The 24064-nt window shown below is 45.7% G+C and overlaps 1 protein-coding gene and 1 long non-coding RNA gene across 4 annotated transcripts in view; one reads left to right on the top strand and one right to left on the bottom strand.

The window, feature by feature from the left end:
* DAAM2 (dishevelled associated activator of morphogenesis 2) overlaps positions 1 to 11863 on the bottom strand; it is a 111644-nt gene extending 99781 nt beyond the window's left edge. The window contains exon 1 of one of the 3 annotated variants that reach the window (XM_060308307.1): positions 11771 to 11863. The gene's annotated coding sequence lies outside the window, so the exon portion shown is untranslated. Of the gene's footprint in view, positions 1 to 11089; positions 11702 to 11770 lie in introns of those variants that run through there. The other 2 variants (XM_060308306.1, XM_030870821.3) reach the window with 2 other exon arrangements.
* Positions 11864 to 12619: 756 nt separating this feature from the next.
* The window catches only part of LOC132598143 (uncharacterized), a 33214-nt gene continuing 21769 nt past the window's right edge, over positions 12620 to 24064 (top strand). The window contains exons 1-2 of the long non-coding RNA XR_009565890.1: positions 12620 to 12667; positions 13843 to 13994. This is a non-coding gene — a long non-coding RNA (uncharacterized lncRNA). The remainder of the gene's footprint in view (positions 12668 to 13842; positions 13995 to 24064) is intronic.

Here is a 24064-nt window from a genome sequence, read left to right as displayed (position 1 = left end):
GAATCTAAACTAAGCTCTGGTTTTATGAACGATGAATGAATGAACGAACAAGCACATGGATAAATGTCACAGTCAAATATTCCTGGAGTGCTAACTCTGTGTCTGTCACCCGGCTAAGTGCCACAGATACCACAGTGACTACGGCACAGCCCTAGACTTCTAGAAGCTTCTAGTCCGTTGGCAAATGCATCTTAGTGGTAACAGGATCTGTTAAAGGAAGCTCACCTTGTCAGAGCCCCATCTGAGTGGGGAATGTTATGTAGAGGGGAAGAAGAAAACCAGACTCATTTTTAAGATAAACAGAGACTAGAAGTACGTCACATGAGGGCAGAGTCCAGAGAGACAGTGTTCTGAAAGGGTTAAAAAGAACCTGTACAGCCCACTGACCAGGAGAGGGATGCCCGCTCAGACTTCCAGGGGGGTGAGCAAAGCTGGGACAGTCCCAATTCACGCCTGCTTCCCAGCGTGCTATCCAGTTAGTGCCCTTTCGCTCTTGAAAGAGTGCTGCAGCAAATGACATGGTCGCCCTCGCATTCCAGGAAAGTTATGACTTTCTCCAGCTGTCCCGGGGCAAGAAAACAATTTGACCTCCCAAGGTCATTGAGTTGCCTTATTTCTGCTCCATCTCACAGAACGTCTTCTCATAGCCACCACCCACAGCTGGTACAGGTTCTAGAGGGTCTGTGTTTCTCTCCGGTGTCAGCACCAAAGCCAAAATCATTCACCGTCAGATCCTAAAATGGCTTTAGATGCAGGTACACCTGTTTTACATCCTCTGACAGTTTCTTCCTGTAGGATCTTAGGTATCTCACTCAATTGCTCTGAGCCTGTTTCCTCATCTGTATGAGGGATTAATAACACCAATCTCAGCTCATGGGATGGTTACGAGGATTTGGTGAAGGAGTATAAGTGAAACACCTAGTACAGTGCCTGGTAAAAAGGATATGCCTACCCCCACCCCACCCCACCCCGAGGATTTCTAGAACGTGTGAGCTCTCAGATACCAAGAGTTTGGAGGATATGCACATTTCAGGAAGCCCAGGATATTACCAGGCCTCAAGCCCCTACACTACCAAGTTAGAACGCCTTCTTCGTCTTTACAGAAAGTGGAAAACATGGTACAGCCACTCTATAAAGCTGTTTGGCAATATCTCCCAAAGCTGAACACATGCATTCCCTAGGTTCCAGCTGTTCCACTTCCAGGAGCACAGCAACAGAGAAGCATTCCTCTCTTTACCCGTGAACAAGTGCACGAGTGTTCACAGCAAGGCCTATTCACAACAGCCCCAAACCTGGAAACCACCCAAATGCTCACCAGCTGAAGAGTGGATAAAGTGTAGATAGTCCCATAATGGAATACTACACAACAATGGGAAGGAGTCATCGACACGTCATGCCGGGCAAAAGGAGACACACATAAATGAGTACACGCTGTACGATTCCACTTACTTGAAGTTCAAGAACAGGCAAAAGTAATCTTTACTGTTAGAAGTTAGGATTATGGAAGGGGAGTCACCGGAAGGGGACACAAGGGACTTCTCGGGATGGGGGAGGTGGGAGCTTTGGAATGTTGTGTTTCTTGATCTAGATGCTGGTTAAACAGGTGTGAAAACCCATTGAGCTATATACTTATAAGCTGTATTTTCTGAATCATGTCGAACTTCAATAAAAATTTTAAATGAAATAAATATTCTAAATGTAAAACATATTTTTTTGGTAGAGAGTTGAGCAGACTAAGCAGGCAGTAGACACCTGGAAAAAGGCAGTGGCATGTTTTACTTGATAAACGCTCATCGGGCCCCAGCTCTGGGACAAGCATCGTGCAGGATGCAGGGCCAACAGAGCTCATGAGGCTGGGTCCCTGTTCTCCATCATCATCTCCATCATCATCATCACTAACACTTCCTAGTACTTACTATGCGACAGCCATGGTTTCAAGTACTATTTTTTTCTTTTTACCAAATCATGCATTAACTTTATCTTCATAACAAGCCATTTTACAGATAAGGAAATGAAGGCACAGAGAGATGAAGTAACTCACGCAAGGCCACACCGCTAACATGTAGTGGAGCCAGAATCTGAAGCCAGTGCCTACGCTCCGACCCACAGCTTTCTACTCAGAAGTCTGGTCTGTTTATCAGCTATAAGTCCCAGCTTCCATGTAGGCAGCCCACAGACATCAATAACATCACCTCTGTTCAGGGCAGTGGTAATGGTAAATTATCAACTGAGTGTCTCAGAAAGGCAGAGGCAATTCCTAGCTCACTCTGGGCAGCTGCCAGCCCAATGTCACATGATAGGGAACAGACTGATAAATATATTGATGGAGATTTAAAAAAAAAAAAAAAAAAAAGGAAAAGAAGAGTTAAAATGGCTTGGCCTTTCTACTGCCCAAAGTCCACTGCCCAAAGTCCACAGAAACTCTGAATTTGCTTCAGATGAACTTCAAAGCTGCCTCTGGCACTGTGGAGATACTGAGGGATCTTCCCACTGACCTGGAATCACTCCCTTCCCTCGCTGCCTGATCAGGGGAACTTGAGGCTGGGGGCTGTGGTGTCTGAGAGGAAGGGAGGGAGGGAGTGTTGACACTGATGCCCAGGAACGGGGTCAGACGTCAGCTGTGCGTCTGTGTCCCCAAGTCTGGCCCATCGGGAATCCATCATGCGGGCAAGCTTTGCTTTGGCACTCAGGCAGCCGATCAGTGTACAGAATCCGGAAGGTGGAATGTTCAGTACACAGCACCAAAGACCTCCCTTGCTTGGGACAAAGCAGTAAGAAACAAACACCCCCGTAAGGACGAATCAGATCTGACAGAGGCCCAGGCAGGCATGATGTGAATACCTATACAGGCAGGAAGGTGGCTCCCAGTGGGCCAGAAGAGCCCCCTGAGACCACCCCCTCTATATAGCAGAAGCACTGGTAAGATAGAGAGGAATTCCCAAAGGGCAACTTGTCCAGCCCGTCTCCAGGCAGGATGCCAACAAAGCCATCTGGTCACGCTTCCAACCCTGATACGCCCACACCTCTCAGCCTGGCATTGGGGGTTTGGGGGAGGGAGCAGGGGCAAATACAAATTTGGCAATAAAATCAAAATATCTGTTCAGCCTTCCCAGTTAGGAACAACTCTATCTGTAGAGAACTCAGCGGGATCGCACCTAGAAAACACACAAAATAGAGCACAAGGAAAAAACGCACTTTTTCATATTCTGACATAGCCACCACCAAGTATCTGGAAAACAACGGATTCTTCCAAAACAATTTCACGGAAAATAAGTAAAACTTCTTGGGCAGGTAGGAAGGGTTCTTGGAATCAGTCGCTCATAGGTGGGAGGTTCGGGTAGGAGGTAGCACTGGGCAGAGGGAGAAGTACAGCTGCCAGACGGTCTCAGGGAAGGCCTCAGCCGGCCCCCTGGGGAGCCCTGAAGCTGGGATGCCCTTTAGAATTTCCCCACATTGGGGCAGAGGGGCCCCACTGGTCACTGAATGCAGGTGACCCTGTAGAGAGACTGCCGCTGGGGCGGTTCTCTTCGGCGAAGGCAATTCCAAAGAGGGCTGGCCACTGCCAGCACTGCCTGCCGCTGGGACTCAGTCCTGCGGGGTCGGGGGGTGCAGTGCCCTGATCTGAGCGCAGGGTCCACACACCCGACCACTACCCCGCACTGCCTGACTTGCTCCATCAACACTGTTCTCCAGTCCAACGTATGCATCTTTGGTGTTTCCTGCTGCTCTTCCTACATAGGCAGCGACTGAGGAGACCCAAGGAGGGAAGACTGAATCAGATGAGAAGGAGGGGGCAGCCACAGGGCCTGACGCTCAACAGCTTCCCTAGGGGACAAACAAGGGCCACACACAGCATGCAGCCACAGCCAGGATGGTCACAGACTAGGTACATCCACCACTCAGCTCTCCTGGGTGACGGATGCTTGGTATGTCAGACTCAGGGACCCAAACCGGTGATCACCCAGGATGAAACCACGTTTAACAACTGACTGATAAAAAAAAATTGAACCTCGCTACAAGAATGGCATGACTTCAAATACTGATACATAGAGCTGTGTGTGTCTAGGCATAAAGAAATCAGAAAAAAATAGAATTCCATCCATCGTAGGGACAACCTTGATAAATGGTCAAAGGGAAGAGAAGTATACTGCAGAGTAATATACACAGAGTCCATCTCGGTGAAAAACACTCAGACAAGACTCCACCATACATGTATACACACCTGTAGTATTTGTATGAACAAAGGAAAAGATAGGGAATGATTAACTCTAGACTCTAAACATTAATTCCCAGGGTGTGGAGATGCTATTCGTTTTCCACTTGTCTTTCTGTATCTCTGCATGATATTGATTCATGTGTTTAAGCAAGCGAGAATTACTATTATAATTTTGAAAAATCAAATAAAGAATACATTTTTAAAAATTATTTTTAAAAATTATCGACACAGTGCCATGTGCATAGCGGGGAGCTCTATAAAAATACTATTTCATTCCCTCTCTTCCCTCCCCTTTAGAAATCAGTTCCTAATTGTCCGTCTGGGATTGCTCAAAGGGAATATTTAATTTAAGGTTGAGATTCTTCTCTGCCTTCTCCTTAATCATTAGAAAATAACAATTTTAATATTATTCCATATATAATATATATTTGCCACCAACATAAATCTGCCACTAAAATCCATAAAAATTATACAACACCGAATTATGTACCTGGATGGAAATGCTGTGAATTATCTGCTGTTTGCTATTATCTGTGACCATGCCTCGCTCTGTTACCGTGCTAATGAAAGCTGACCACACCAAGCCAACTGGCAATTATTTTGGCACATAGACATGAAAAGCCCAGAGAAGCCAAAACCCAACTGCTCACCACATCTGCTGACAAGAAGTCAAAGAGTCGGTTTTAGGTTTCTTCCCTCTTTCCCTGTCCCTGGCTACTCCTTAGGAGAGGTGTTCCAGAGGGCAGGAGCCACCGTAGCGCAGAGGGATGAGGACACAAAGGACCCATGGAGTCTATAAATTGGACCGCTCTTCTCTATCTGGCTGGCTATGGGGATTTGCTCCTGGGCAAGTCCCAGATGGATTCCCCAAGAGTTAACTCAGCTGCCACTGAGTTGAACCAAGGGTTTAATGGACACTGTTTGGCTACCAGGTGTGGCTTCTACAATGCAATTTGGCTTTAATGCCCTCCAAACGTTCAGAAGACAGAGACTCCATCCTGCCTTGACTGTGACGCAGCGCGTTAGATGTTACGTCAGAGCTGCAGTTTAAGTTTGTGGGAGGGAGGAGGAGGGGTGACTGGGGGGGGCGGGGAGGCTTGCTAAGGGAGCTTGGGAGCAAAGGGGCCCCCTGAGCAAGCCTGGCAGGACAAGTAGCCCAGGAATATGAGGACTGGGGGAGGGCCTTTCACGTAGAACGAACTACAAACAAGGGCATAGAGGTGGGACATGCTTGTGACTAGACTCAGTGCAATAAAGCCTAAGTTAACCCTTGAGGGATGCTGGGCGTCACTGGCTGACACAGCTGTCAGCCAAACAGCACCTCACTCACACATCGGGGGGCCTGACCTGTGTCGTCTTAAAAAGACCCCCTTTACCTGGAAAGCCTCACGTCAATCCTTCTCCCTCCCACCAACTTACCGACTGATTATTTTTCCTGCCGCATCCTTCATTCTGTTCGTGACACCAGATTTAGATTCGATTCTGACTTTAGTTTTCCTTCAGACTGGGTAGTTGCCAGGAACTAAAACCACAGCCATCACAGGTGGGTTAGCTACCGTCTGTTGAATGCTTACTCTAGGCCAGGGGCTGGCAATCTTCGCAACCATCCTGAGGTCGGTATTACTTATCATCCTCCCCATTTTTCAGATGAGAAAACTGAGGCTCAGAGAGGTGAAATAATATGCAAGGTCTTACAACAGGTAAGCGGCAGAGACAGGGTTCAAACACACGTCTGTCAGATTCTGGAATCCGTATGCTTGACCCCCAGGCTGTAACAGTCCTCCGTACGCTACCCTTGCTCTGGTCACTCTGAGAACCAGGGCAGGAGTCATCAAACTTTTTCTGTTAAAGGGCCAGACAGTAAATATTTTCAGCTCTGTGAACTACACAGCCTCTGTTTCAACACTCAACTCCACCCTTTTCACATGAAAGCAGCCATGGACAACACATAAAGAAACGCCATGGCTACATGCCAATAACATACAAGGCTTGTTTACTTACATGACAAGGCGACAGGCTGGACTTGGCTGCGAAATTGTCGGCTCCCCATCTAGAGTGGTTTGTTCATTCATTCAGCCAGCGTTCACCGAGTGTCTACCTTACTACGCCCAGCACGTTCTGGGTTCTGGGTAGAGAGAGAACCACGCAAGTCTCCACCCTCATGGAGCTTAAATCCTAGCAATGATTTGGTTGTTTGTTTCACCTGTGCTCGATACCCTGCTTCCTCACCTTGGTCCTCTTCACGATTCCCTTAGACCGTGGCTCTCAACTTACCCTTCACATCACCTGGGGCACTTGTAGAACAATCAGTGCCTGGGCCCCCAGCCCTAGAGATTCTAATTTAATTGGCCTGGGGTGGGGGTGGGGGTCCAGGTACTGATAATTTTACAAGCTTCCCAGGTGAGGGGTTGAGACACTGCTTGGGTAGCTGCTTACCTCCTGTTTCTTCCACTTACTGTGTGAAATAGGGGAAGTCTTTTTTTTTTATTTTTGAAAGGTGAAGTTTTTTTTAACATCTTTATTGGAGTATAATTGCTTTACAATGTGGTGTTAGTTTCTGCTGTATAGCAAAGTGAATCAGCTATACCTATACATATATCCCCATCTCCCCTCCCTCTTGTGTCTCCCTCCCACCCTCCCTATCCCACCCCTCTAGGTGGTCACAAAGCACCGAGCTGATCTCCCTGGGAGGGTAAGTCTTTTAAGCCCCCGGTTTGAGCTGTAAAATGTGGATAACACGCATCTCATAGGATTGTTATGAGGATGAAATGAGGCCACGTGCTTTTCAACCTGCAGGCTGCTATACAAAGGTCAGGTATTATTGTCATCGTGCCATTATTTTTCAGTTTTAATGCTGGGTCCTACCTCAGTGGTTTCCCTCCTCTGTTTTGACCTCAATTCTTTGGACCAAGACAGTGTTTGGGATTTCTAAAGCAAGCTCTATGCGTAGCTCACTAATAGCCCAGGTTTATGGGTAAGTGACCTGGTGGTCTTTCCTTTGTTCTAGTAGAGCATCGCATGGGACTGCCATTTGTCTGGCATGGGGAGCGCAGATCCGTGCCCCACTTTTATAGTGAAGGTCTCCATCTCCAGGCAGGGATAGCTGAGCTTTAAGCACTGTTGTGAAGCCTTGAATAAGTGGCTTATTTACTCTGACTCATGGACAAATGTCCAAACCCATGTACTTTCATGGGCTTAGAACTAAAAAGGGAAGGACATTACCATTTTGTTGAGCACTGATCAGTGTGCTAGGTTCTTCCCATATATTATTCCATTTCATCTTCAGAACAACCCTGGGATGTGAGAACACCTCTCGTTCTCATCTGACAGATGAAGAAGACTCAGAGGCTGAACAGCTTGTGACCCGACGGTTCCGGAACTCAAACCTGGGTCTTGTTGATTCTGAAGCTCTTTGCACAGACCCGTGGGGCATCCTACAAATAATTTAGCTCCTCTTCAGCCAGGATTCAAAGAGCTACCGAACTCCCTCGAGTTTCTTTTTCCCAGGTTTCTTTCTTTTCTTTTCTTTTGAGGGGGAGGCCCAGAAAGAACTCCACACACCTGCTAATGCCCATAGTCTGACAAGTCTCACCCAGCACTAGCGTGATGATCGACCATGGGTCGAAAGAAAAGGCATTTCCTCACTGCACAGCATTTGGATGGTGCCAGGAGTGAGGAATTCACCGACCCCCAATCTGGGCCATCTCAAGAGAAGCTGGCCACTGGCTGAGCCTCTTAAAAGCTGCAAAGTCATCCCAGGCCACGGTTAAAGAGAGAGTTTGGACAAAGCAGAAACAAATGCGATCTTCAAAGTCTTAAATGTCAACTTGAAGGATAACTTAGAAGCTCTGAGATGGGCCAAGAGAACCTGCAGCTGCTTTCTCCACATCAGATGCTCTTTCTGTCCTTTGGACCAGCCACGCCACACCACCAGACAGCGTGTCGATGTGGGAGGGGGCAGCCTCCCCAGCCCCTGCCCACCAAGATGTTTACAGATGGCGAAAGCTTCCAGTTTTACAACCCATCAGATTCTCCCCTCTCACTCTGACCTGAGCACGCTTGAGGAGCAGTGACTTCCTCTGACCTCGGGCCTGTCCTTCAAGACTCCATTGGTCCTTGATCTTCCTGTCCCCCTCCCACCTTCCCACCCACTGCCCCCAGCCACACACATACAACTGGCTCTGCTGCCCTCTTCCCTCCCAAGAGCTCAAACACAGGAGTGGTTTCCAGACCAGATATCCAGGATGCCTCGTGCCCTCTCCCGCCCCTCAGGTTAACGAACCGGCCACGCTCCCGGATAATCCCCACTAGCCGATGTTTCTAGAGGGAGGAAGTAAGGGTGACCTGAGCCCTAGAAACTCCACCCAACGGCCTTCAATAATGGAAAATACGTAGCCAGATCCGGCAAGAGGTCCTTTCCAAACCACACGGGCTCCTGATGGCTAAAAAACTGGAAAATAAAATTATGGGATTCCCTTTATGAAGGGTCTACGACATTCCTAGCTCTGTTTTAGTCCCTTTGCATAAATATCATGTGTGTGACAACCTCGTGAGGTAAATATCAACTGCGGCTTAAGCTCAGACAGAATAAGTAACGTATCCCAGGTTACTAGCTCTCTCCCGGGGCAGACTGCTCTGATGTCTGTGCTCTTCCTGTGGTCCAGGCTGCATGTGAAATGCAGAGCTGAAGGACACAGAGTCCCTGAACACAGAGACTCTGGCTGTGGATGTTCAGAGGGCCATCTGCCGTCAAAGCCAAGGACATCCCCCAAGTGGTTCTTTCTGTCAGGTGCCTCTGCCCCTTGGGCCTTCTGGAGAGCCTGAGAATGCACCCTACGCATTCTGATCTCAGAGATGACCCAAGCGTGGGCCAGAAACTTGGGCTGATAGAAGGGCCAGTGAGCAGGCTTCCATATCAGCCCAAGAGTCAGCGGCCTGAGAATCCGTCCCTGGTCTGAAGTTGGTGAAATGTTCCCCGGAGCAAACTCAAAAGGGTCAGGATTCCACTGACCCTCCAGAGAGGGTGATGAAAGAGTGGAGAGCCCAGATCTCACCCCCAGCTGTCCCCGAGGCGTCCTGTGCTGGGACAAGTGACCACCCTAGATTCCCAGATGGGTCCCCTCCACCCCTGGGTACTCAGCCTTCTATCTGCAAATGGTAGGAATGAGTGGGAATATTTAAATCATTACTTCCATCAGCTGCACTGTAAGAAAGACGCCAGCCTGGGCCTACTGACGATCTTTGCACCCTCCTGACCGCCTATGCTTCGCCCCACCCTCTTCTTTACCTCTGGATCCAGGGCTCTTCAGTAATGGCAAAAGTTTAACCTGTTTTGTGTCAAAACACTTTGGGGACGGGGGTTGGGAAAGAAGACTGGGGAGGGGACATTTTCCCACAGAAAGCAGTCGTCTTTCAACCTCCCCTACACTCACCAAAACTAAAAACCTCCACCTCCACCGGCCTTTCTACTGGTCACCCCCCTCACACCCTCCCCCTTCCTGAACTCCTGACTCTCTTCTCAGTTCTAAGGCCCAGGAGAAGTTTCTCTCCTCTTTTTGTCCTGATGGGGGCACGAGTATTCCCTCCGCATCGGAGGGTCTGGACGAAAAGCTCTGTAAACTCAGCTAGGAGTTAGGAGCCGCAGCGTGCAACTACCAGGGAACACGACAATCACAGCACAGTTGTTGTTGTTGTTTTCTAAAAAAGGGAGAGATGGGGGTCGATGCAGCTCCCAGAGCAACTGAGAAATGGCCCGTTTACACTTCCAGGCCTGAGGCCACGACCACCCCCACGCAGTCACCAATACAGAAACAAGCGCCTACACGTGCATCTCGCGGGTACCCCACTACCCATGCACACGCACTTTTGTTTACACGGCCCTTAGCGCGATCTCCTTCTTCTTCTCTGCACTCAAGTTGAAGACATACTCCTGAAGTTAAAGGAGTCTATAGCTGACATTGCTGTCTGCTCAGTCTTTTATAGCTCTTCCCTAGGGGTCAATTTGTATAATTTCTAAAATCCTTCCCAAATCTTCGACTTCCTGTGGGTCCTTTCTGTATCCAGATTTCCTCCCTGTCCCTCTATTGTTATTCTCTCCTTTCTTCTAGGACACAGGGAGAGTCCAGTAATCTTCCCCCCACCCAAACATTGTAGGTTGGTTCTGCTGCAAAATACAAAACCAGAGACGCGGGATGAAGCTGAAAGGGCTCTCTTTGTGGAACAACTACTGACATCCAGTGCGTGCACTGGGCAACCCAGGGCTGCTGGATCCATACAGCCCCGCGTCCGCCTACACTCAGTAGGGCACAATTCCCCCTCTACGACCTAGGGGAAATCCATTCCCTCCTTCTGCCAACTTTTCAGAGAAATCCAAGAAACTGACACCAAACTCGGAAAGGCGGGGAGCAACTCAAAACTTGAAACTATTTAAAGATGGGAAGTTGCTCTCTTTCCCTCGTAGGCTTGAAGGAAAATCTCCAGGGCCTCTTTCCTGGAGAGGTGTGATTTTTTTTTTGTTTTTTCCTTCCCACCTTCCCAGGAACTTTGCAAATCCACCACAGGACTGTGGAAAAGTGGCCAAGGCAGAGAGAGAAGAGTTAAATCAAGCCCAGACCTCAAAAATCTGTGTTCAATTTTGATAAAAATCTCTCTCCCTCTCCCCCACCACTCCCCTTCCTCCACCCCACAGCTCAGACATGTTTCTTTATGTTACGAGCTTGCATCTTGTTTGGGGCACCAGGGCGCTCCCAGAAAACCCTCAACGGCCCCCACCGTGGGCACATGTGGCAGACACGTCCATTCCGCTCTCCGGCAGGGCTGGACACGGAGCCTCGGTCCTGGCCACCACCTCCTCCTCCTTCCCTTTGCAATTACCTGTCTCCAGACCAGATCCTTCCTTCGCGGTTAAGTCACAGCTGCAGTGCCTGGCGCTGTCAGGGCCGCAGCAGGCGGATGGATGGGCAGCAGTCGCAGGTGCTGGGATTCCCCACTCAGGAGCCCTTTCCTGGGATGCTCCTTCCCTCTCCCAAGTCCCACTGCTTCTGAGAGCAAGAACCTCCTCGCTCCCTCTGCCCAGCCTGCTGGCCAGGAGCCAGGCTTTCAAGCGGGAGCCGGGGGCTTTAAAGAGTTAAATCACCCGAAGGAACCGGGAAAAGCCGCCACCAAAAAGTTGTCCGTTTGGGGGGCACCGGCTATGTCCGTCCACTTGTGACAACAAGGAATCAGATTTCAAAGCCACAAACTTTTTTTTTTAAGTTTTCCAAAGACATTTCCTGTGTCCAGATGTGCCCATCCAGACAGACACGCAAATCACACCCATCGGCGCAGACACGCACGCAGGCCCGGGGAGCCCCACTCAAGTATCCTCGGCGGCTCCCGCAAGCACTTTGGAGAAACAAAACAGGCAGCCCGTGGAGCCGCTGCCTTTCCAATCCCCTTGCAGCGTTGGAAAGAAAGTAGAGGGGGAGAGAAGTGGGGGAGTGCCCCGGAAAGTCTCCCGCGGTCTCCCCGCCCCCGGACGCGAAGCAGGGAGGAGAGCCGGACGGCCGCACTTACCGCGGGGCGCCCATGGCGCGTCCGCCGCTCCCGCAGCCCCGCGCCCGGCTGCGCGCCCGCCGCCCGCCGCGCCGGCTCCGCGCTGAACTGAGTTCGCAGTCTTCCGACCGAAACCTCGCCGCTCCCCCTGGGCCGGCCCCGCGCCCGCCCGCCCCGCTCTGACGTCAGGCGTCTTGGAGCGGGATATTTATGGCAAGGATACTCTGAATTTTCCCTAGGTAGAGTTCTGATTGCAGTTCCTTGGGATTTGTAATTTTCACACTTTCAGACAGAGAGCAGGGGAGGGAGGAAGGGAGAGCGCAGCCGGCAGGGCGAGGCAGACAATGAGGGTAGCTGTTTCCAACGCTAGCGAGGAGCCTTCTCAGGGCTCCCTCTGTTTTGCAAACATGTAAGGGTCAAGGAGGCAGAAGTGGTGACCTAGGAGGTGGGTGGGTTGCTCCTCACTCCTCCCCTGGTCTGAGCCGGCTGGGAGGTCAGGTGCTGGGGGTGGGTGGGGAGACTTCTCCTTCGACCCAGTACCTTCAGGGGACACTAAGTGCCAGGAAGGTGCTAGGGCAAGAAAGGGGATAACAGAGCAGCTAATTAGAAGCCCTGGTCCACACCCTAACAACTTTTCCATTTCTTCTTTGGGAGTGGGTGCGTGAAAAAAAAGTTTCTTTTTATTAAATTATTTTCCACACTCCCTGCCTCTGTACAGCTTTTCCAACTCAGTACCAGTCAGTTCATCTTACTTCATTGCTTACGTACAGAGTTTGAGCCGTTTACAATAGCTCTTATTCATACTTTTTAAATTGCTTTTTTTTTCTTAAATGTGGTTGTGATCCATCTGCTGGTCTGGACTGGAAATTGCCTTAGTTAAGAACAACTGTCTCCTCCATGACGGACACCATCCTCAGGGTGAGTCTGGATCTTCTCTGTTTCCCCCACGCTCCCAGGAGTGAGCAAGCGGATGGTGCCCATGCTGGGTGTTGACCCAGGTAGAGTTTTCTAGGTCTGGATTCTAATGGTCGTCTGTTTCTCCATCTAGCTGAAGGGGTTTAGGGAAATGGCTTGGTTTAAAGGCCATCTTTGAAGAGTGGAGAGAAAGAGAGTGTAATGCCTTATCCTACATGGTTCCCAAAGACTGGAGAATGAACTGAAAAATGACACGCAGGGGATGCAAATTGCTTGTACAGTTGGATAACGTAAGTGTGTAGGTATTCAACTCCCCATTAAGGAGAATGAGCACGGATAACCACAAATCATCACGAAAACAACACAACTCCAGTGAGCTTCCTGTTAGCCCAGGTGGGGGTGTGGTTCTAACCACGTTACAGTGCAGCAGAGACTCGAGGACTTGGAATGCGTTTACCCCTTTGGTGGCAGTTGGTTAGGGCTGATTGCCAAAAAGAGCCAAGCCTTGGGGCTGGGCCTCTCGGTGGGAGACAGCTAAGATGTTTTGGTCCAAGCCACAGAGGGCCCAGAGCCCTGCTGTTTGGTCACTGTCAAGTTGCCCTCCTGAGCATCATACCCACTGCCACATCCCTCCATCCCCTTCCTCACATCAAAGTTCCATTGGCAGGGTGAGCTCTGCTCTGTGGTGGACACTGCACATTGGCTTCCAAAAGCCATTGACAAGCCCCTTCTCCCTTGCCTTCCTCAGCTAAAGAAACTGGAAGCCTCCAATATTCACCATCCCGGACTCCCTTGTAGCTAGAGATGGCTATGAAACCCAGTTCTGGACAGTGAGGTTGGCATGCAGAAGGCAGAGGTCAGCTTCCACAAAGACTCTTTAAGAAAAAGTCAGATTCAGGGGCTTCCTTGGTGGCGCAGTGGTTGAGAGTCCGCCTGCCGATGCAGGGGACACGGGTTCGTGCCCCGGTCCGGGAAGATCCCACATGCTGCGGAGCGGCTGGGCCCGTGAGCTGTGGCCGCTGAGCCTGCGCATCCAGAGCCTGTGCTCCGCAACGGGAGAGGCCACAACAGTGAGAGGCCCGCATACCGCAAAAAAAAAAAAAAAAAAAAAGTCAGATTCAGATGGCATGCCCCTTTGACACTCGCTATTCCTCCTTCCCCCATTTCTTCTCTCTTAGGACATAGATATGATGCCTGGAGGTACAGCAGCCATCTTGCAACCTCGAAAAAAAAGCCACTCACTTCAGGATGGCGGAGCGGGAACGTAAAAGGAGCTGAGGCCCTAGATGACATCCGTAAGTGGCTGAACTTTCCTCTGACTTCTTGTCAGGTGAGAAAAACTCCTATGTGTTCAAGTTATAATAGTTGAGTCTTGTGTTTTTTACAGCCAAGTATAATCTTACCTGATATACTCCCATCTATCCACCAAAATATAATATTGTGACGATTCCTGAGCATTACACGACAGTTCTTTTTAACCTTATGCTGACATCATTCTTTATAGTTTTCAAAGCCTATTCACATATATCTCCTGTGAACCTCACAATCTGGAGAAGTATCACTATAACCTCCATTTTTTAAATAAGAAAAGAAGCCAGATTTGATAAATATCCTGCCCAAGATCACACAGTCAACAAAATAAGGGACCCTTGGATCCTAACCTAGTTCTTCTGACTCCAGTTCTGTGTATTTTCTGCAACAACGTCCATAACCCAACAACAAAGTCCAATAAAGAATCCTTATTATTCCTAAGTTGGCATGAATTCTATTTAATTCAACCAAGATGAAAGAGATTGAAAGTAAATTCTGGAACTAGAAAGTGTCACAGTCCACCTGGGGAATTAAGTCCAGTCCATCGTCACCCTGAATCCCTCTCACCTTCCAGCTATACTCTGACATCCTGCCCTGAATCCCTTAGAAAGTTGCTCTTTCTAAGGTCACATGGCCTTTTAGTTGAATCCAGTCTTGTCACTCTTCATTGTCACATCCTTTGAGATGTTTACACCACCCCTTTCTGGAAGCACTCCCCTCTCTCAGGGACATCTTCCCAGCATAACTTCCCTTGTGCAGTTTCTCTCCCTTCTTCCACCTGGATGTGGACGTTTCCCAGGGATCTATCAGCTACCAACCTTCTCTTGCCCATCACCGACTCTCCTCTTGTGATTTCCTCCTTTCTTTTGAGTCCTACTGCAGCCTCCACGACTGTCTGGGAAGGTCACCCATTGTCTCTACGCCCAAATCTACTTTCCAACCACCATTTTCCTCTCAACTTTAATCCTGCTTTTCCAACTATTTTTGTCTATATTGCCCAGCATATGGCAAGTAGTAGATAAATGGTGTCTATTTTTAATGATTAGTGTAAAAAAGATGCAGGAAAGTGACTAAAGCGTAAGAGGTCTTTGTGACTGACTCATTTCTAGGATCAGGAGCTGTGGTGTGATCATTCTCCCGTGGAGATCACCCCACAGGCCAATCTACTTGTCCACAGTCAGAAGGAAATGTAGCAGAATTAATGGAAGTTAGCAGGAGCAGACACAACAGAAATGAAGAGGCACACCCAATGAGAAACAGAATAGCCTCGTTAACTCCTTTACGAATTAACTCCTTTTAGAATATCCTCGTTAACTTATTCCAGGCAAAGTGAGAGAAAGAAAGGTATTAAAGATGAGGCGAGAGAGGGCCAGAGACTTAGAGGTGGTGGGCGATGATGGGAACAGGGGAAGAATATTCCAGGTCTGGGGGAGGGGGCGTGTCTCCATCCCTCCCCAGGTGAGCTTACTTGGGTTCTGTTGGGAAGAGGAACAGGTAAAGCTTATAAAATATGTGGCTCTCCATGCTAAGAGGCTGTTTTTGAGGTTGGTGAGCCCTGAAGAATCTGTAAAGTGGGAGGGCCCCTTCCAAGATCATCTGGTTCAGATGAAGAAAGAGCCCCTACCCCCAACACTATCACACACAGAACCCTAATGTAGGGGGTGGTAATCTCCTGTTCTCAAGACTGCCCCAGGGGTTGGGGGCGGCTCCATCTTTCTTCATGTCAGTCACCTGCGTATCCCGGGAATGTTCCCTGAACACACAGTGAGGCTCTGTGCAGCACACTGCTCATCTGGAAAATTCCAGCTGCTCCCAGAGGCATCCTCAAATAGTTCAGCAAGCTTGTCCCTGCTTCCAAAGCCAACCATGTACCTCCGAGGCCCAGCTGACTCGTGGGAGAAGTAGGCTTTACAAAGGTCCCTCCTTGCCCACTTCCCAGGGCCAGAGCTCCTAGTCTATACCACACAGATCCCAGGAGCATTCAGCCAAAACCTTGTGAAGGATCAATGAGAATCCCGTGAGTAGCCATCCAATCAGTGTGATGATTAACAGATGCCCTTCCCCAATTTACTGACACGGGCTAAAGAAGATGGTGAAAGAACTCAGGTGTTAGAATCAGAGACGCTGGTTAAATCCCCAGCCTGGCCTCTCACTGCTGTGTGAGCTCAGCATAGCAGGTAACTTTCTGAAGCTTCGTGTTTGTGATGGTTAATTTTATGTGTCAACTTGGCTGGGCCACAGCGTCCAAATATTTGGTCAAACATTGTTCTGGATATTTCCATGAGGGTGTTTTTTGGATGAGATAAACATTTAAATTGGGGAACCTCTATAATGTGGGGACGCCTCATTCAATCAGTTGAAGGCCATAATAGAACAAAGGCTGACCTCCAGGATTCTGCCAGCAGACAACCTTCAGACTTGAACTTCAACTCTTCTCTGGATCTCCAGCCTGCCAGCCTACCACGTCAGATTTGGAGCTCATCAAGCCTCCACAATTACATGAGCCAATTCCTTAAAATCTATCTGTCTGTCTATTTATACACACACACACACACACACACACACACACATCCTGTTGGTTCTATTTATCTGGAGAACCTTGACTAATACAGTTCCTCAGCAATAACATGGGATGAAGAACATTCCATCCCAAAGGATTGTTGACAAGGTTAAATGAGGCAAATGGATTGAAAGTCTCTACTTCAACGAGTTCTTCTGAGACTGGAGAGGAAGAGGAACGCTAAGAATTGTGAGGTCTCTCTCATTCCACCACTGAGGCTGTCAGATTCCACCTGCTGACCCCAGGCTCTGATCAGGGAAGTACCAAACTTTGTATCAAGGGTGCTGGTAATGCCTAGAGGGCAGAAGAAGCTTGTTGTAAACTGGGCCCAGTTCAGCACGGACACATCACACATCAAGTGTTTTGATCATGGGCCCATCCTGCTTCTTTCACCTATATTGAGGGATGTAATCTCCATTGATTAGAACAGGCCTCCTGGACTTCCATTAAGCAACAGTAACTTCTAAAGCTACAACTGAAGAAAGAAGGTCAGAGGTATCACAGTTTCTTCCTGGAAAGGACCTGCCAATAGGACATGAACTGCTTGAAGATGTTTTAGGTTCTCATCATGGTGGGAGGTTTGTAGAAAGGCGTTAGAATATGGCATCAGAAAAGCCTGGTTTCTAATCCCAGCTGTAGCTCTTACAGCTAGTAAGAGCATCATTTAGCTTCTCTGAAAAAATATGGAATAATAGGAGGATCAACCCCATGGTGCCAGAGTGAAGATTGAATTATAGAATGTTTGTAATTACAGATGACCATTATTCTTACATGCCTCTTCCTCTCTTTGCCTTTTCCCATCTCCCCCCCAAAACCCCACACACACAGCTCTTCTGTTAGTTAATACCAAGAATGCACTTAACATTAATGTACAATTCACTAGGTTCCTGACATCCAGCTCTCTGCAAACATCTTTGCCTGGAGTTTGCCAGGAAACCTCCCCTGGCTCAGACATGACCACACCAAATAGGCAGCGATTGGAAAATTGCCCCCATAAAGGCTGTCTCCTTCCGAGGCACAGGACTGCATTTTTGAGAAGCCTTCTCAGGTTGTTTGCAGCGGCTTTGAGGGTCGGCTCTGCTGCCTTGCCTACGTCAAAATCCTAAGTGTTTAACCACAAGACACACAAACCTGGGACATCGTGGCGGCAGCCCTCCATCCCCACGGCAAGGCAGGCTGTGCGTGTGTCTAATCCGGTATGTGCCCCCCCCCCACCCCGACAGAGGCCAGTAAGGCACCACACCTGGCCAGATGTGGGATGGGCTATGGTACACAGTGTGCAGAGTGCTTGAGTGGGTGAGAAAGGGGGTGGAATTCCTTCCTGACCCCCATAGACAATGTGTGATCAGAGCCCAGGGTCCCCAAGGCCATGCCCACGAGTAGCCACAGCTGCTTATGTTATTTCTGGAGCCAGAGTCCTTGCAGTCAGGGCTGCATACAAACTCCCATGACGGTCCCATTTTCAGTAGCTCAAAACCCTTTGAAAAATAATGCTCAGAGGTAAATGCTCCAGTCAGCTTCAAGGTGACATTGTATTTTGAAATGTTTGAGAGAAAGAAATCTTCCCAACTGACCTATACTGGGAATGAAAATGGGTAACACACACACACACACACGCTCATTTTTCTCCATTGAAAAATAATTTGAGACTGCTTACAATCTTTGGGTCTGTTTGACTTTGGGCTGGCGTATAGGTGTGTATGCAACTGAGCAGGGATTTTTGGAAGACTAAGGGACATCAGGAGAAGCATGACACGTTTCATCATTCGGTGGTTTTGTCTTTTAAAGGAAAATATCTTAAAAATGGCAGAGTGATGATGTTAGGAATCTGTTCTTAATTACCACTCAGTAACTTGGCAATCTGTTTTATCCCATTCATTTCTTTTGGAAAGTTCTCAGCAACTCATCCCTTCAGCTGTGTGTGTATACAATCACACACACAGAAATGAAGAAAGAGAAAACCCACCCTGGTTGCCCTTGGAGAAAGCAAGGACATGTGCGCATCTCCTGAATCCTGCAAATATTCATAAGCACAGATTTACAGACACTGGGGAGTTTCAAAAACACCCAATAGGCTTGTCTGATTGATGCATATATGTGGTTTGGGACTCTAGTATAGGGACTTTTTCTTACTTTCTTTAAAAGAAAGAAACAGTAGCAGAAGCAGCAGCAAAGAAATCCTTCTTGAGTGCTATTTATTCACTCATCCTGCTAAGTCTGAGGCACTGTGGTAAGCCCTGGTGATGCAAAGTGGCACTAGATGGGATTCCTATCAATAAGAAATTCAATCTAGTGGAGGGAAAGAAAGCTCAGCTACATGCAGGTTAAAAAAAAAAAAGTAAAAGCACATGAAACTTTCAGAATCACTGTGGTTAGGATGAGGTGAAGGTCAATAGTACACTGCCTGTCTTTGGATGAATAAGAAAATACCTTCCCTTTCCACTGGTACCTTCCAGGCCAGTTGCAATTCCAGGCCAAAATGCAATTTCCAAAATATATTCTATGGAATGCTAAGCCCTTTAAATGGCTTGCCAAAAAAGGCAGAGGGAGTGTTCCTCATGATCAAATAAGTTTGATAAAAACTATATATTCTACCCCCATCCTTGGAACTGCACAGTGCCTATTAGCATATGGAAAGTTCTGAGAAGGCCCACAGCAAAAGAGATCTGCTGAACTTAGCTCAGTACAGTATTCCCCAAAGTTATTTCCTCACAGGACCCATTTCTCACATAACATCTATGAACATCCCATGACTCTCAGAAACATTGTTTAGTCTGAAGGGGACCAGAAGAAGTCTCTAAAAATAAACACAATTGTAATGGGATGCTGAATTGGAATTTTTAATGAGGCAGCGAGATGCAATAGATAAGAAATTATAAAATAATCTTTCAGAGTGAGAAGCGGATTTTCAAAGGGAAGTATCTAGGAACTGGTTTCATGTCTCCAAAAACTCCTTCCTATAAGAAGAACTGGAAGCATGGAAATTGAGAAAGAATGTGATGAGGAAGATTTCCCTGAGATGCCTGCACTAGAATTCCTTCTTTTCACCCCCACAGTGAGAACAGCTTGAGGGGAGTGACTCAAAGACCTAAGTGCTTCCTGAAGTTGGGAATTGTGGACAGTGTCAAACTCCAGCCTGGAAACCTGGAAGGCAAGAGACAGATGGTAAATTGATTTGGTGGTGGATCAAAGGAGAGTAGTTACTTTATTGGGAAGGCTGGCACTCCCAAGGCTTGCTAGGACGAGGATTTATCCATGTGTCCTGACAACCATATGTGGGCCACATGGGTGAGAAAGGGAGCCAGGAGACCTGTTTAGATCTTATCAAAGAGGACTACCTGGAAGAATTATGGGACCACAATATCAAGAGCTGGTACAGAGTGGGCCACTGGCAAACCAACTAAATGGGAGAAAATCAGCGGAAGGAAGAGAATGCACAAGCCCGTATATAGGATGTGCAGTTGAAGGGACCCAATTGAATAGTCTCTGAAGAACCCACCAAAAGCTCATAGGGAAAAGAGCCTGATATATGCAAACCATTTTACAACCATACCAGTCGAGTAAAAACTTCTTTGTGGAAGAGGAGACTTCTAACTATGGCTGAGTAAGGAGATAAGCAAACAGTCTCCCCAGAGCAGCTATAAATCAGGATTAAATTAACAAAAACAACCATTTTGGCACTATGGAAATCAACCAAAGGCATATGACAATCTGAGAAGTGTTTATACTTTACAAACTGATGAACTTTGGGTAAGAATACTGGGAATCTCTGGTATTCGGACTTGAGGCTGTGTGAAATCATTCACTGACCACTGCACTAGGAAGATACAAGGGTGATCTTTAGGAAGCCAAGCTTATAAATGAAAGTAAGGATATCAAAACACAACTGAACTGAACTGAGACATCACTGTCCATATACTGCAGGTTTCACAGATTTAGCCAAGGCAAGTGATAGCAACGACAACCTTCACGATCCAAAGTTGCTACAAAAAAATTAATCTAAAATGTCCAGTTTTCAACAAAAAAATTTACGAGACACACAGAGAAACAGTAAAGTGTTACCCATATGCAAGAAAAAAAGCAGGCAGTAGAAACTTTATGAGTATCCTCAAATGCTGGGTTTAACAAAGACTTAAGAGCACCTACTATAAATATGTTTTAAGAACTGAGGAAAGCAATGTTTAAAGAATTAAAGGAAGAGTGACAACAAGGACTAAACAAATAGAGATTCTCAATTAGGACACAGATATTATATTTTTAAAAACAACCAAATGAAAATTCTGGAATTGAAAACACACCTAAAGTAAAAAATTCAGTATAGGGCTCAAAAACAGATTCAAGATGGCAGAAGAAAGAATCAATGAACTAGAGGATAGATCAATAGAAATTATCAATCTGAAGAACAGAAAGAAAAAAAAATGAAGAAAAAGTGAATGGAGCCTCAGAGACCTCTGGAACAACATCAGGATGTAATGGGAGTCCCAGGAGAGAAGAGAGAGAAATGGACAGAAAAAAAAATTTTTTTGAAGATATAGTGGCATAAAATTTCCAAAATTTGATGAAAATCTACTGATCTACTTAATATACTGATCCAAGAAGCTCAAAAATCTAAGTGGAATAAACACAAAGAAATTCACACCTAGACATATCATAGCTAAACTCTTAAAAGCCAAGACAAAGAGAAAAATCTTGAAAGAGAAAAAAAACTCTTTACATACAGGGAGCATCAATATGTTAATAGCTGACTTCTCATCTGAAAGATTGGAATGACATATTCAAAGTGCTGAAGAAAAATATTCCTAACCAATAAATTCTAAATCCAGCAAAACTATTCTTAAAAATTTAGGCAAAATTACCCACAAAGCATAGTTTAAATAAACAGATATTAAAGTGACACTTCTTAAAAATTTATTTAACATGCAAAAAAGCAGTCAAGGAGGAACAGAAAATATACAGAAAAAATACCAAAATGGTAAATATAAATCCAACCATAAAAATAAGCACACTAAATGTGAATGAACATATAGAATCAACTACATGCTGTCTGAAAGAAAAACACCTTAGATTCCAAGACGCAAACAGGTTGAAAGCAAAAGGTTGGAAAAACAATATACCGTGCAAACAGCATCTGCAAAAAATCTACAGTGGCTATTAGTATCAGACAACATAGACTTCAAAACCAGAAATAGTATTAGAGGCAAAGAAGGATATTTCATAATTATTAAATGGTCAAATCATCAGGAAGATATGATAAATAACAGAACCTCAAAATTCATAAAATAAGAAGTGACAGAATAGAAAGGGGAAACAGAAAATTCAATAATAATAGTTGGAGACTTCAATATTCTGCTCTCGAGAATTGATCAAATTACTAGACAGTAAATGAGCAAGGATATAGAAGACTTGAACAACTCTACCAACCAACCTGATATAACATTTTGTGTACATGTGTATGTGTATCTTAAAGTCTATTTTGTCTGATACTATAATTTAATTTCCTTGTGGTCAAACACCATACTTTGTATGACTTCAATCTTTTTAAAATTTGTGAGACTTGTTTTATGGCCTAGTACATGGTCTTTGCTGGACAATGTCTCAAGTGTTCTTGATAATCTGAAGATATTGGTGACCATTTTATCATTAGGAAATATCTTCCTTGCCTAAAACTCCATTTCTAGTATAGCACACCTGGTACCTTCTCTAGGAAAGACCATATGCTGGGCCATAAAACAAGTTTTAATAAATTTTAAAGGATTGAAAGCATACAAAATATGGCATCTGATCACAGATTAATGAAGTAAATTATAAAAAACAACAAAAAGAAATCTGGGAAATCCCTAAATATTTGGAAATTAAACAACATACTTTTAAGTATTCTAGATTGGAAGACTCAGTATTGTTAAAGATGGCATTTCTCCCCAAATTGATGTATAGACTCAATGCTATACATCATAATTAATGTATAGACTCCTATCAAAATCTCAGCAGGGTTTGCTTGTTTGACTTTGGCAAAAAATTAAATTGGCAAGCTTATTTTAACATTTATATAGAAATGAAAAGGAACTAGAAGAACCAAAACAAATTTGAAAATGAAGAACAAATTTGGAGGATTTATATTACCCAATTTCAAAACTTACTATAAATCTACAATAATCAAGACAGTGTGGTGTTGACATAGAGTGGGCATACAGAATCTACATATCATCTATATTATAGATCAATGGGACAGAATTAAAAGTCCAGAAATAAAACTTACACTTCTGTACAAGTGATTTTCAACAATTCAGTGGGGAGAGGATAATTTTTTCAACAAATAGTGCTGAGAAACTGGAGATCCACGTTAAAAAAAATTAACTTGAATCATAAATAGACTTAAATGAAAGAACTAAGACTACGAAACTTCTTAAAATAAAAAGAGGAGAAAATGTTTGTGACCTTGGGTTTAGCAAAGAGACTTTAAATATGACACTAAAAGCATAATCTATAACAGAAAAACATAATAAACTGGACCTCGTCAAATTTTTAAAGTTTTGCCTTTCAAAAGACACTGTGGAAATGAAAAGACAAGGAAAAGACAAGCCATATATGGAGAAAATATATGCAAATCATATATCTGATAAAGGTCTTATATCCAAAAATACAAAGAACTCTTACAACTCAATAAGTAGAACAAAAAACCCAATTTTTAAATGGGCAAAATATTCGAATATTTTATAAGAGGAGATACACAGATGCCTAATAAGTACATGAAGAGATACTCAACATCATTGGTCATTAGGGAAATGAGAATTAAAATCACAATGAGATACCTCCATACATCTACTAGAGTGGCTACAATCAATAGGACAGACAACAGTAAGTGTTGGTCAGGATGTGGAAAAACTGAACTTTTCATACCTTGCTGATGGGAATGTAAAATGGTACAGTGCCTTTAGAAGATGGTTTGGATGTTCCTTAAAAACTTAAATATAACACAGGTTAAAGGAACTTCTCTAGGCAGAAAACATAAGAGAAGGAAAAGACCTACAAAAACAAACCCCGAACAATTAAGAAAATGGTAATAGGAACATACATATAGATAATTACCTTAAATGTAAATGGATTAAATGCTCCAACCAAAAGACATAGACTGGCTGAATGGATACAAAAACAACACCCACATATATTCTGTCTAAAAGAGACCCACTTCAGACCTAGGGACACATACAGACTAAAAGTCACGGGATGGAAAAAGATATTCCATGCAAGTGGAAACCAAAAGAAAGCTGGAGTAGCAATTCTCATATCAGACAAAACAGACTTTAAAATAAAGACTATTACAAGAGACAAAGAAGGACACTACATAATGATGAAGGGATCAATCCAAGAAGAAGATATAACAATTGTAAATAGTTATGCACCCAACAGAGGAGCACCTCAATACATAAGGAAAATGCTAACAGCCATGACAGGGGAAATCGACAGTAACACAATAATAGTAGGGGACTTTAACACCCCACTTTCACCAGTGGACAGATCATCCAAACTGA

Source organism: Globicephala melas, chromosome 11 (genome assembly GCF_963455315.2).
Source record: "Globicephala melas chromosome 11, mGloMel1.2, whole genome shotgun sequence".
NCBI classification, from domain to species: Eukaryota; Metazoa; Chordata; class Mammalia; order Artiodactyla; family Delphinidae; genus Globicephala; species Globicephala melas.
The sequence above is the reverse complement of the archived record's forward strand: the minus strand, read 5'-3'. Positions and strand labels throughout refer to the sequence as shown.